This window comes from Myotis brandtii, unplaced genomic scaffold (genome assembly GCF_000412655.1).
Source record: "Myotis brandtii unplaced genomic scaffold, ASM41265v1 scaffold1223, whole genome shotgun sequence".
In the NCBI taxonomy this organism is placed as follows: Eukaryota; Metazoa; Chordata; class Mammalia; order Chiroptera; family Vespertilionidae; genus Myotis; species Myotis brandtii.
Window position 1 is genome coordinate 411386 of NW_005354265.1, and position 9589 is coordinate 420974.

Here is a 9589-nt window from a genome sequence, read left to right on the forward strand (position 1 = left end):
CTCCGGGATGAGGGGCTGGGGCGGGGGCGGGGGCGCAAGGCAGTTGCTGAAGCTCATCCCCCTCTTGGTTTACTGAGACACTGTCCGTTTCCCCCGATGAGCCGCGGATCTGGTACCGGGAGGGGAGCGAGGACACGCTTTGGGGTGCGCACCGCCTCTCCTAGGAGGAGACAGTTCACCCAGCAGCAGCTCGCTCTCGTTCTGCTACCAAGCCAGGCTTCCGGTCAGCAGAGGGTTTGCTCCAGCTTGGTGAACTTGAGCAGAGGCAGAAGCTAAAGCAAGATGTATATATATTTTGTCCCGGTATCTACCCCAAGTAGAGCTTTGCGTCTTCACAGGCGTGGACAGAAACTCACGCCTGGTGGCTGCTAATTGCGTTTTTCTTTTGTATCGAGACGCCTCCAGGAGTACCCTGCCTCTGGGTAACCTGGGGGTTGTCTTTTCCTGAGCATCTGCGCCCTCCGATAATGCCTGTTCCGTACCAGCTCGCCCCGAGGAGGCAGCGCAGAGCGGGGACTTCTGCTGCTTTGCTGAGCCTGCTGCGTCCTGGGGAGGATGCGTGTAAGAGTTCCAATCCCCCCCGCCCCCATAGTCCTGCCCTGGGATCCAGCTGCTGCCTACACTAGCCGGGTCCCCCGCTGCTCCCAAGATGAACAGGCTCGGAACTCCACTACTTTTCTAACATTAGATGCCCTGGTCCTCCGTGTATTCCCTCTTGTCGCTGAAACAGCATGCGGTTTATGGAGGCACATGGGTTGTCCCAGCTTGGGACTCCATGCCATGGTTGTGATGAGGAGATGGGCCTTTTCTCCTCCGCATTGCCTAGGCCATGGAGTTCAGAAAGTGAGGGCCGGTGGGGAGTAGAACAGAGGAGGTGGAAAGCTGGCTGGCCCTGCCCTGTCTGTGGCAGCCCTACCTGGTGCTTGTAGGGGCTGGAGAGAGGGCCAGGGGGAGGTGTCTCTCAGTTATGCCTCTCACTACCTCATACACACTTAGCTTGGCCCTGGGGAGTCCCGTGGAGAAGGTGCCCTGCTGGGCCACCACAGACCAGGGGTTCTACAAGGAGGAGCAGCGGTGCTGGTTTGTGGGAGGGTATGTTGGTCTCTCCCAAGCCCACTCGCTAAAGGAGCTTGGTGAGCTGGGCGGTGAGCTGGGCGCCGGGCTGGTGGGCTGAGCTGGCAGCTCACCTTCCCCAGGAGGATGCCGGGGTCCTCACCTGCTGCTGCATCCTCCTGTGCTCAGCGGGACCGTTCCCACAGCTCCTCTGGAAGGAAGAGGGATTATCCCGGGGGGGGGGGGGGGCGGTGGTAGTGGGCGTTGGAGCCTGTGGGGTGCTGTTCTGTGGCCTGCAGCCTATCTGGCTGGAAGCGAAGAGAAGCCTGGATTAGGCATAAGGCCAGACCCCTGTCCCTTCCCTCCTGTCTGCCTAACCAGGCAGAAGTGGGTATTCTGGGCCACCAGTTGGTCGGCTGCTGAAGCCCGAGCCTCCAGCTGAGTCAGGTAAGGCCCGGCATTTGGGGAGTAAGTGACAGAGCTGGTTCCCTGTAGAGTCTTCAGGCTGCACCGAGCCTCCAGGCCAGATGGAATCCTGTCTGAGCCGGGCCTCTGGGGAATGGGTGCTTCTCTTTGTAGACACTCCCGGCTTGTGCTCCCATCTGGCTCAGATCCCGGTCACTCTTGGTGAGACCCATTCTCCGACTCTCCCTCGGGTGCTACACTGAGGTCAAGGCCAAGGGCTTTGGGGCAGCTCAGTGTTTAGGCCTTCAGGGTCTTTACCTGTTAGATATGCATGATCATCAAACCCGCCAGCAGGGGCAGAGCTGGGCTAGAGGCAGGCCCCGCTCATCTGGGGAGCGAATGCATGAACCTGGCCTTTGACTCCCTTCTCTGTGGGACTCAATGTCTTGTTTACACACTGTTTCTTCTAATCCCTCCTCGTGGCTCTAATAATCCATGTTGACATATTATCAGATGATAATTATCAGAAAATTATCAGAAATGTGCTGCTTTTGGAGAACGTGGTTAGGGAGGAACTCTGCCTCCCAGTGTGGATGTGAGAAGTGGAGGAAAGAATGGATTCGATTAATTTTGTAAGCTTTAAAATGCAGTGCACCAATTGGTGGCTCTTGAGGTCTCTCCCTTCTACTTTGCTTCTCTTCTCTTGCTGCCGGAAACCAGAGGGTGGCTGTCTTGGCAGGAGGTGGCCAAGAGGGAGGGTTCTGATGATAGAAAAGGTGTCCTGAGCCCCTCGTCCCAGTGCCTGCAGGCACAGCAGGCAGAGAGCCAGAGAAGGGCCAGGCTGACTTTGGGTGGGTACATCACTCACTTGCCCAGGTTTGTCCTGGTCGCTCAATGGGATCTAGGCAACTCGCCGAAGTGCACCACTGTGTAGGAGAAACATATGAACAAAATAGGGTTCTATGAAAGAGGTGACCCAGAGATAGCCCCGAAGACATTGTGCTTGGCTGTTTCAGAAGTGGGTTGGGCTCCAGATCAATTAACTAAAAAGGGAACACACCAGCCCCCGCAGGGGTATTCTGTCTTTCTTTGCAGCCCTGGCCCCTAGCACGGTGCCTGGAAGAACCTACATCGCTGGTGTTGAACACATGAAGGCCATGAGCTCTGGTAGATGAAACTACACATTTAAAATCAGAAAAGTTGGAGCCCAGGCTAGCAATAGCTACTTATCTTTGCCCACATTAACTGGCTCTCTTTCTGTCTCAAATTCTGCAAGTATAAAATGGGGATGATAATGATTTTGACTTTCCAAGTTTATGGAGCGATCATTCATTCGTTTGGTTTGTTGATCTGTTCATTCAACACAATTGATAGTGTGTGAGCCTGACTACCTTGCAGTCTCTAATGTAGCATAGAAAAATTTATTCTTATTTATATGAACTTCAGCAGTAGGTTTGATGGAGGATCCCCTCGCTTTTGCATTGACTGGAGTTTCTACCTTACTGTTATGTTTTATAGCTTTTTAGCAACATTTCTTACTTTTCGGCTTTCTTCAAAAGTTCAGAAGTTCAAAGATTTGCCTCTTTGTGCTCACTCTGGCAGCACATATACCAAAGATTTGTCTCTTCAAAGTTAGGAAACCCCCACTCCATTCCCATTTCCCAGACCATATCCCACCCAAGGGCCAGCAGGTTTATATTTAACTAGAGGCCCAGTGCATGGATTCGTGCACAGGTTTATATTTAACTAGAGGATTCGTGCACCGGTGGGGTCCCTCGGTCTGGCCTGCGCCCTCTTGCAATCCAGGACCCCTCGGGGATTGTCGGACTATTGGTTTTGGTGATCCCCACAGGCCAACCTGAGGGACTCCACTGGTGCACGAATTTGTGCACTAGTCCTCTAGTATCATATAAGATTTTTGGTTAATCTCTTCCCACCCTTCCCTCTGAGATTCATCAGTCTGTTCCATGTTTCCATGCCTGTGCATTGAGCGTCTGCCCCCTGGTGGTCAGTGCACGTCATGGCTACCGGTTGAACGGTCAGATGGTGAAATGGTCGCTTAGGCTTTTATATATATAGATGGGTCCTTGGCTCTCTTTCTGAGTCTCCAAGACCCAAAGGCGTGGGAGCCCAGGGTGAGGGCAGCATGGCCCGGAGCATTGGAGGGTGGCCAGTGGGCACAGATTTCCTGGGAGCCTGTCCTGTGTTCCACTCGGAGGTGGGCAGAGGCACTGACTGTGTCCGTAAGGGACTCACAGGCTGGGAGGAGTAATAGGCAGAGTAGGAGAGTCCTGACTCCAGGTAGGACCAGGCACAGTTCACAGAGCATCTAACTTTGCCATCTAGCTCTGCAGGGCCTGGGAGGGCAGCTCTGTTCCAGGGATCAGGAAGGCATCATGGAAGAAGTGGCATTGGAGCTGATGCCACCTTGACTGGTGGCCACAATGCATTGCAGAGCCATGAGATGGGGCACGGACATCCATGGCCAGTGGAAGAACATGTGTGAGGGGTGCAGCATGCCTCATGCTGACCAGGGGACACTGGTTGGGAGATTGCATTCTGGAAGCAATAGTGAAAGGAAGGGCTGGGAGACTGAACCAAGAAGGGCCATTGAATGCCAGGCTGAGGAGCTTCAACTTGGCCATCTGAGCCCTGGGGATCCTTTGCAGGCCATAGCATTAGTTCTTGTTAGAAAGATCGCCTTCTTAGGCTACTGGGAGGGTAGGGTCCAGATGACAGGCACTGAGCCTGAGCAGGGCAGAGGCAGGCTTTGATAAGGTAGGAGAAGACAGGGAGGGGAAGATCCCCGGTGTGGCTTTGTTGAGACACTACCCCCCTCCCCCGCCGGCTGCCAGTCATAGAGGCTGGGGCTCAGAGTGCCCATCTCCCTATCTGGAGAGCAACATTCTTTGTCTTTATGGCTCTCCTCTCTTCTCTTTCCTCCCCTCCCCCCTCCTCTCCCTGCTGCTGCCACCCCTCCCCTGCTCAGTTTCTCAAGCCCCAAACCTGGGTGAGAGGCAGGTGCCATCTTCCCAATCCCTCCCCCCCACACACCTCCTTCATGTTCAGCATCTACCTGGGACCCAGATAACAACAGAGGAACAGAAGAGGGCTCAGGTTGCCTGAGTGCCCACCTGAGCCAGGCTCCTGCTCCCTCCCTGAGGCCCCGGGAGCCCCTTGTCCTATTATTTCTCCTCTCATTCCTGAGGGAACTCCAGTTCTCAGTCCCCCAGGCCCTGCCCTTCTCTGGGGTGACAACCGGCCTCTAGACGGCCACTGGGCATGACAGAGGTGTCCTCAGCCCTGGCGCCCCTCCAACCAGGCCTGAGCCTCAGTCAGGGTGGAGCCCCCCATCGTCCCCCTGAAGCATTTTGCGTGGTTCTGAGGAGGGAGGTGCCGCATGGGAAGCATGGCTTAGGGGAAATGACTCAGACTTCAGGAGGGGAGGGCCCAGCAGGCGGCACACTGACCCACATGGCAGCGTCCAGGAGGTTTGGCTCGGGGACGCTGTGTGCAGGACTTCCTCCAGGAGCTCTGGCTTGGCATGCTTTCAGAAAGGTGCTGAGGGAGGCACACCTCACTCTTTCCGGAATAAATCTTGCCCTGTGTGAAGCCGGAGCTGGTGTGGGGAGAGCAGGACGCTTAGTGGGCACGGGGTGGGCTCTGAAGCTGGTGGCCTGGGTCTGAGCGCCAGCCCCGGTGTGTCTGACCTTGGGCAGTGGACTTCACCCGGCTGAGCTTTAGCGACTTTGGCTCTCAATGGGGACAACCAGGGCATCTGCCGCGGTGGGAGGTATCGAGTGAATGAGACGGCGCAGGTAGAGTATCCAACGCAGCCTGGCCTGTATATTAACACGGCGCGTGCTTCATAAATGGTGGCGTGGGAAAATAAGGCGATGCTAACAGCCATCTTAGCTGGGACCAGCTTCAAGTGGGAATGGGATAGGAGGCCCACCCCAGGGCGTGAGGGGCTAAGAAGAGGCGAAGGTGACTGAATTCACCGTCTGCAGGCCTCCCCTCCTCCGCAGGCCTCCCCTCCGGCGTTTCCTTGTTTGCCTCTTTGTATTCATAACAGTGTTGGCCATGGTTGGTGGGTAGCAGTTTTACTCCCGATTGACCCCACAACAATGCTGATTTACGCCCATTTAACAGGTGAGGAGCCTGAGGCTCTGCCCTGGCAATGATTTTCCCAAGCTGGGTTCGCTTTCGTGGAGAGCCTCCCCCCTTGCCCCCGGCTTTGGGGGGCAGTGGGCACAGCTGATGGGCTCCCGGGCCAGTGCCTCAGGCAGTGGCTGGATGTCCCCAGGGGTCAGCAAGTGCTGCTGTACGACTGACCTTGTGGCTGGCTGTGAGCGCCTGCGCAAATGCTCCCCAACCCCCAGCCCACTCCCAGGCCTCTTTCAGATTCAGCCACTCAACAAACAGTGGCCAACCCTGGCTTGCTGGCTGTGCCCTGGGACCTGGGGATGTGGTGATAAATCCCATGTGATCTGTGCCCTAGAGGGGCTGCCAGCCGGAAGGAGAGGTGGGCATGGCAGAGAGGGGGTGATTGGCAAATATAATATTGGTGGGGAAGTGTGACAGAAGTCTAGGGCAGAGGGGCAAGTTCCTAATGCTTTGGGCATGCAGGCCCCCCCACGCAGGTTTCTGGGCTGGGAATTGCTTTGTGATTTTAGAAGTTTGGACTGGCAGCCTGCTTTATAGCAGACCTGGGTCATTGAGCTCCCGCCCAACCCCTGCCTTCACGCCCAGTGTCCCCCTCCTCAGACCAGGGGCAGCCCCTCAGGGAAGGGGGAACTCCAGAGAGGACATTGGAAGGCCTTGGGGAACTTGGGTGTGATCAGTAGAATCCTGACTGTAGCCCTGACAATGCCCACCCACTGTACACCACCCGACTTGTAGCTCGTGTCCACAGCCTGTATGGAAAGTGTGTATGGGAGCCACACCGCATCTTCCAGGTTCTGAACTGTTAACCCTCTGCCCACATTTCTGCTCTGTCTTATCAGGACTTTTCTTTCCCTATCGGGAGTCCTTCCTTCTCCCCTTTTAGTTTCATCTGCTAGGATTATTTTTGCTGATAGAATCCTGGTCTTGTAACCAGAAGTCCTTTGTGAGCAGAGCTGGAAACACCTCTTCATGGACTTACAAGCCGGGAAAGGGTAGCATAAACCTCAGGCACCTCATCGGCCTCCGTGGTCTGGAAGCCCTCCCTGTGCTAAGCTGCCTTCGGGCAGTGTGCTCATGCACCGTGTCCTCTGCTCTTCAGGATGAGCTCCCACAGCTCTGGACAAGTGGAACTCGAGATTTCATTGCCCGGAGACCCAACCGGGGCAGGTTTCTGATACCGGGATCCGCCTGTCAATTTATCTCATCATTCCTTTAAAAAATGTATTCAGAACCAAAGATTGCCGAGCATCTGCACGACCAGGACTCATGCTGGGGGCCCGAGTTACCAAAATGAAAAGGGTAGGACCTCTAGCCTTGAGGCAATCACAGTCCTGCCAGGATGATTGACAAGTAGCTGGACAATTAAAATCATCCCAGGATGTGAGTGCTGGGGTAGGGGCCAGCTGTGGGCTGTGGGAGACTGAGGAATCTCCCAGTGGGTGGGCGGTGGGCGGTGGGCAGGGAAAGCTTCTAGGAGGAAGTAGCACCTGGGCTGAGCCTTGGAGGGAGCACAGGGCCAGGGGTGGGGGACGTCCGGCCGGTGGGCCGTATAAGGCCCAAGAAATCATTTGGTCTGGCCCTGCCAAGGCATTAGGAGCGAGTTAATTAAATGTTTGACCAAATATAGGAGGCTATTTTTAAGTTGATCATTTTGTTTGGCCCGAAAATAATGTTATAAATATCCAAATGGCCCTCGGCAGGAGAAAGGTTCCCCACCCCTGCATTAGGCAAAGGGGGGAAAAGACATAAGAGGCACTGTGTACAGAGGCATCAAGACAGATTGCTGGGTAGTTGTGCTGGAGCGTGGTGGGCGTGTGTGTATGTGTGTGTGCGTGCGTGTGTGCGTGCACATGTGCATGGATGCGTGATGGCGAAGCCAATGGAAAGGGCCTGGCAAGAGATGAGCTATGGGCCAGATCATGAAGGGGCCTTGTATGTTGTGCTAAGGAGCTTGGAGTTTATCCCAAAAGCCATGGAGAGCTATTGAAAGGGGTTTTAGGCCGGGGAGTGCTGTGATCAGATTTGCGCGTTAGGAGGATCACCCCGGCAGCCCTGTGGAGGTGGGTCGGAAGGGCCGAAGCTGGAGACGGGGAGATCAGTCAGGATTTCTCGGGATTTTCTCTGTGGTTTTACAAATCTGACGAGGCTGGCTGGGGTGGGCCTGGCACACACCAGCTTAGAGGGAAAATAAAGGTCTGAAATGGCTTCCCGACTCAGAGTTTAATTCCACCTTCATTTGCTGGTTACCCAGCCTGCCACCCCCACTCAGCCTAAAGGGCCCGCCGCCTGGACTCCCAGATCCCTGCCCTCCCCAGAGGCCTCAGAACTGGCAGCTATCAGCGTTCAATCAGAAAGGGTCATGCAGGTCTGGGCTCCTCCGGATCTTCGCCCCTGGAATGCCAGGCCACAGAGCCCAAACATTGTCTTTCCTCTCACACCCGGCCGCCTGTTCCCAGCGCACAGAGCAGCCATTGAGGGGCCGCTAGTCTGGCGGGAGTCCCGGCCCATGTTAGTTACGGGCAGCGGCTTAGTCACGCTCCTCGGAGCCTTTCTTCTTGGGACAAGCCTGTCCTTGTGTGAGGGCCTTCCTCCCGCAGCAGCCCAGCTCCAGGCAGCTGCAGAACCCGCTGCCCGCCCCTCACAGCACACTTCAGAGGCCCGCCAGTGGGAACCACCGCTCAGCAGGAGAGCTGATGCTGGGGATGGAGGGGTCCCTGGGAGGCTGCCCTGAGAGCCCTTCGCCTTCTCCACATCAGGCGCCCCAGCCCCTGATCGCAGGTGTGGGGCCCTGGGCTGTCCTGTTCCTTTGGCCCGTAGCCTTCAGGAAGCCTGGGGAGACTGCAAGTTCTCTCCACCCGCCCCCACCCCCACCCCCGGTGCCTGTTCCCGTGTTAAAGCTGACCAGCCTCTGCCAAGCAATTTCCAAAGCACTGCCTGCCGTCCTCGTGTGCCCCTGGGAGTTTTGCATGCTTGTGTTGAGCACCTGCTGTATACCCATGCCTTGGGCTGGGTGCGCTTGGATGTGGCTGGGCTATCTGTGGAGTTCAGAGCACAGGCTCTAAGTACAGACCAGCTGTACTGCAAACCTTGGCTCCCCCGTTGACCAGCTGTGCAACGTTGGGAAAGTTTCTTTGCCCCCTTTGGCCACGGTTCCTTCATCTGTAATTGGGGCTATTACAGGATCCACCTCACTGGATTGGTGGGGAGATGAAATGAGATCATACGTAAGGCGTTGAGCCGAGTGCCTGACGCTCAGTAGGACTCAGTACAGAGCTGCTGCTCTCCCTCTTCCCTGTCGCTGTCGTTACTGGATCCTCACTGCCGCTCAGGGGACAGTGTTGTCCCATTTTACAGGTGACGAAGCTGAGGCCTGGGGAGTGAAGTAACTCACCCGATGGCACCCAGCCGGCCGGTGCAGAGCTGAGATTTGAAGCCCGCTCTCTGCCCAGTGCCTGCAGCACAGCCAGCCCCTTTGGTAAACGGAGCAGCAGCGAGGGGCTCCTGGCCTGGAGCGGTGGGAGTGGTGGCCCCTCCTATTTCACCTACGTGGTTTTCTCTGCTTTTCCAGGTTTCTGAGCCGGGAGGTGAGGGTTGGCAGAGCTCAGGGATGGCGAAGGTCGTGACACTCGGCCAGAAGCTGCAGCCCCAGGGCCCAGTGGCCGGAGATGAGTGATGGTGCCAGCTGAGCACCTGCCGGAAGTGGGGCAGGAGGAGCAGTAGCCCCCGGAGAGCACCGGCTGCTCCAGGATGCGGCGATGATGCCTCCGGAGGCCCCGGCCTCCCTCCCGCCCGGGCGCTAGGAGCCGTGCCCAGGCTCCATCCAGGAGCCCTGCCGCCCAGGGGCATGGCCAAACCTTTCTTCCGACTCCAGAAGTTTCTCCGCAGAACACAGTTCCTGCTGTTCTTCCTCACGGCCGCCTACCTGATGACCGGCAGCCTGCTGCTGCTGCAGCGGGCCCCAGTG